This window comes from Papaver somniferum, chromosome 8, assembly GCF_003573695.1.
Source record: "Papaver somniferum cultivar HN1 chromosome 8, ASM357369v1, whole genome shotgun sequence".
In the NCBI taxonomy this organism is placed as follows: Eukaryota; Viridiplantae; Streptophyta; class Magnoliopsida; order Ranunculales; family Papaveraceae; genus Papaver; species Papaver somniferum.
Window position 1 is genome coordinate 112,258,847 of NC_039365.1, and position 5,144 is coordinate 112,263,990.

The window sequence follows — 5,144 nt, forward strand, 5'->3', positions numbered from 1 at the left end:
TTAAGAAAGTAAATGTTTGGATCACCCCATGCCTGAGGCGGTTAAAATGAACATTTCCTCTTACAAGGATATAAATACTAACACTTATATCTTTACTATTTTTTTACGAAATCAGTTGTGTAGGTGCAGGAAGGTGATGCTGAAAACAACCCAAACTCAAACAACCGAGGAAGGGGAGGTGATAGAAGCAATAAAAGCTTGGAGTTGGGGAATACATCCGAAAGTTACCAACATCCAAATTGAAACCAACTGCAACAATCTATACATGATGATAAGTATGTCTCAAAACAACATTTCTTGGAAAGCTACAACGAGATGGGAAGCTAGTAAACAAACAATCATCAAAAAACATTTGTGATAAATCTTTTCTTTTAAGTATTGTAACTAAAGGAAACAATCGGGAAGATATTGATTTGGGCCAGATACCCAAAGAAACATCAACCCGTGAACTTTATGGAAGTTATTAATTTAAGAACTCTTAACAAAGATAAGATGCATCTCACTGACTGCAACCTAACCCAAACGATGTATAACTTCCTTAATCTATATTATTGGATCTCCTTATTACCTAAAAACACACACTCAACAACAGGTTAAAAATGGTGGTGGTAGTTTCCACATGTCGGTCAAAGCAGAAACTGTAACCCTAATAAATAGAGAAAAGGCCCAAGCCAAACAACTCTAGTCAGAAAATTTCAAAAGAAGATGTCTTATTTGTATTACAATCATTCAGGTCGGTCAAAGCAAAAAACTGTAACCCTAATAAACAGAGAAAAGGCTCAAACCAAATATCCTGCATAGTATCTAATGAGGTGTTTGCTACCGATTCCTTGACATTATGCCGTAGAATTATGAATAATTAGACCAATACGAATGTTGTCCCCTTTCTAAAAAAAAAAAGAAACTATCTATTTTAATTTATAAACTATCTATTTTAATTCATTAACTCCTTAGGTGGAGGAGCCCAATTTTCATGATTGGTATCATTTTTTATTGTTTTTAACCAAGAAACTTTTTAATTAATGATAATTCATGATTACAATGAGTTTAACATCTTAAATAAGAGAATATAAAAAACAAGATCATAATATAAAAGTAAGAATAAATTAATATATGGGTTGTGAGTTTTGGTATCTTTTGAGTCCTAAGTTTGTCCGTTGATGGTTTTGGATCGTTTGACAGTTACTTTACCGGTCAACAGATTAATAGTTTGACCAATTATTTACAATCAAGCCATTCCGTCACTGTATTATTAACACCATTCAAAAAATTCATTTCGTTTACAAAGGTAATAATCCTGTTCAAATAATTCATTAATCATGTCATTGGTCCAGAATCATCTAGCAGATTAGCACAAGGAGTTATATACAATGTCAAAGGTAATAATCGTCCTTATTTAATTTGACTTCGAGCCTAATTCAAAATTCTATAAAATTTTGGTTCACCTTGTCGTAACTTGGTTTTTTTATGAATTCCCTTACACAGAAACCTAGTCGTGGGAGAGTTCGAGAGATTTTAATGTATCTAGGTTTTCTCCTGTTAGTCCTGAGAGAGTTTGAGGGAGTCTCTCCAAATCTCCGTTAGTCGTGGGGGAGTTTAGAGGAGTCTCCTAAACTCTCTAGAAAACACCTGTTAGTCGCTGGGGAATTTAAAAAAAGCTCTTGAACTCCCTGTTAGTCATAAAACCCTACAATACTAGGGAGTTGGTTGCTTTGGGGAGTTCGAAGGAGTTTTTAGTGTATTTTGGTCTCACAACAAATCTCTCAAAAGAGTAGAGATTTGGGAAGGAGTTTGGTGCGTAGAAAACCATAGGAGAAAGAAGAGGAAACGTTTTTTTCCAGGTATGTTTTTTTTCTTCTTTGATCTCCATGATTGTTTATAATAGTTTGATTTGTGTACTATTTTGATTGTTTTTCATATCTTTGATCTGCATGATTGTTTATTTTGATTGTGTGTATAGTTTTTTTTTGTGGGTACTCTCTCTCTGTCAAAACCCTAATTTGTGGTTCAAAAGATCTTGGTAAGAAATTGCATGATTTGATTATAATTATATCTTTAAATTCAACCTTTGGAATATGATGAAATTTGAGTATGTCGTAGTTTACCTTGTTATAGAAGTACAGTAAAATTTTCACGCGGATCAGGTCACGTTTGCTACTGCAAAGCTTGAACAATATATGACTATGGTCTGCTGAGTTTAAATCCCGAATAGGGGACTGATTCCTATTTATCTCATTCTCCGTTTATTGGATAAAGCTGAAATTTTAGTATGATGTTTGTATATATGAAGGTTACCTACTGTATAAATTTAATGAAGTTATGATCACTTTAGGTACACCAAAGTGTGAGAAATCCGGAACTGAATTCTGTATGCACGTATTGAAAGTAGTCGGGTTCTGAGTAATGTATCTTTTTAATGAACCGTTGGAATGCTATGATTTTTGAATGTGTTGTGGAATATTGAGTTGTAAGTGTACCATAAAAATTTAAAGAGGATCAGGTAAGTATTAGTACTGCAAAGATTGGACAATCTGAAACTGTGTTTCGGTGAAACAGAATTCCTTTACAACTATCTTCATAATTTGTTATGTCATCATACATTAATTGGTTTGCTACTTTGCATGGGTGTCATTGAGAATCATTATCACTTGTTAAGTCATCTTATTTAGACACATACTTCTCTTCTATTCTATATGCCAAAGTTCAATACAGTGGCGTACTTCATTCCGTATTGGCGTGTTTTAGCCAATTCATATGGTGCTTTTTTTATAATGATATCTTTAAATTCAACCTTTGGAATATGATGAAATTTGAGTATGTCGTAGTTTACCTTGTTATAGAAGTACAGTACAATTTTCACGCGGATCAGGTCTCGTTTGCTACTGCAAAGCTTGCACAATATATGACTATGGTCTGCTGAGTTTAAATCCCGAATAGGGGACTGATTCCTATTTATCTCATTCTCCGCTTATCGTACAAAGCTGAAATTTTAGTATAATATTTGTATATATGAAGGTTTCCTACTGTAGAAATTTCATGAAGTTCTGATTACTTTAGGTACACCAAAGTGTGAGAAATCCGGAACTGAATTCTGTATGCACGTATTGAAAGTAGTCGGGTTTTGAGTAATGTATCTTTTTAATGAACCGTTGGAATGCTATTATTTTTGAGTGTGTTGTGGAATATTGAGTTTTAAGTGTACCGTAAAAATTTCAAGAGGATCAGATAAGTATTAGGACTACAAAGATTGGACAATATGAAACTGTGTTTCGGTGAAACAGAATTCCTTCACAGCTATCTTCATAATTTTTTATGTCATCATGCATTAATTGGATTGCTACTTTGCATGGGTGTCATTGAGAATCACTATCACTTGTTAAGTCCTATTATTTAGACACATACTTCTCTTATATTCTATATGCCCAAAGTTCAATACAGTGGCTTACTTCATTCCGTATTGGCGTGTTTTAGCCAATTCATACGGTGCTTTTGTTGCAAGGAGTTGCTAAGGGATTTTCTTTGATTAACAATTTGGCTAAGTAGCTCTGCGTGTTAGTACTGTGTAATCTAGTATCACATTTTTTATCATGTTTACATTAGACTGTTTGGTGTTATTACTATCCTTGCTTTGTTAAGTTATAGTATTAGTCTAAGTACTAATGTAGCTAACATGTCACACCATAGAATGGAAAAATCCAGCCAACCTGCTGAAAACAACAAGAAGAAAAAGAATGTTAGGAAGAATACGGAACCGGAAACGGAAGTGACTACGAATTACAAACAATGGACAACTCGAGAGACTGAGAAATTATTGGAACTGTTGGTAGAAGCTACACTTGAGAAGAAGAAAGACACTAGTGGATGTTTTACTAAGAGAATAGTGGAAGAGGAGATACTTCCAAAACTTAACCAAGCATGTGGTTGTGACAAATCTTTTGAGAACTATAAAGGGAAACATAGATGGCTGAAGACTAGATTTGGTCAATACCAGGATTTGTTTAAATCTTGTACTTCTGGATTCGGTTGGGATGATGCTAACAAGATGATTACTGGATCCGACGAGATGTGGAAAAATTACTTTGAGGTATGTGTGTGTTACTTACTGAAAACTAAATTTGATATTTTTTTCTTCTATTTTGTGCAGAGTTCTAATTCATGCTTTATCCTTTATTTATTTTTTGTATGTTAACAGAGCCATCCAAACCAAACTAACTTAAGGGAAGATAATGGTAAAGACTATGGTGACTTGCTTATTGTTTTTGGGAATAAATGTTCTTCTGGGAAAGTTACAATTGATCTTACCCATGAGGGTACAAGTGCTAGAACCTGTGATAAGAAAGATGAACAAGATGATTACTTCGATGTTGATTATACTCAACGAGAGCAATATGATAATGCTTTTAACGTATCATACGTGGGATATGGCTTAGAGGAAAGTGATGAACAAGATAAAGATGAAACTCAAGATATGAACACAAAGAAAATTCCTGTCAGAAAAACGGCACCAAAGAAAAGACCAAGGTCTGACATTGGTGACTCTTCTACATCAACTAATCCTACTGGGCAGTCTGATTATCTAGAGAAATTGATTTCCAGCAGTTCATCGATTGCTTCTTGGTGTGACAAGCAAAGACACACAAAAGCTTGCAAGTATACAAGGCCAAGTTATAATATAGAAGGTAAGCAGGGGAAAGTCCACAGGGAGTGGGAGCAAACTAGAGAGTTTTCCTAAGCTAGCAAATGATGTAAAACAAGGTACAATTTCACAATGTTATGGTGGCAGTGACACAAAGAAGGCAGATGGCATGAACCAAGGATGCAAGGTAAAGCAAAGGAAACAGCTAAGAAAACAGCAAGGTAAAGCAGCAAAGAACCAAGGCTTGGAAGCCAAGGGCAAGGTGAGGATTGTGCACTGATTTCAGTGCACAACAGCTACAAATTGCAGGAATTTAAACAAGAAACACAGGCAAGGAGAATAACTGATCAGGAAGCAAAATAGAACTGAAAAGAGGTGACTGCAAAGGGATTGGTGGTTAAGCCAAGGCTTAGGATTAGGGTTGGTTTGGTGGCGTAGATGGTGGAGTGATTTGGGGAGAAGATGGTGGTGATGGAGACGGACATGGTGGTACTGTTGCAGAGAGGGG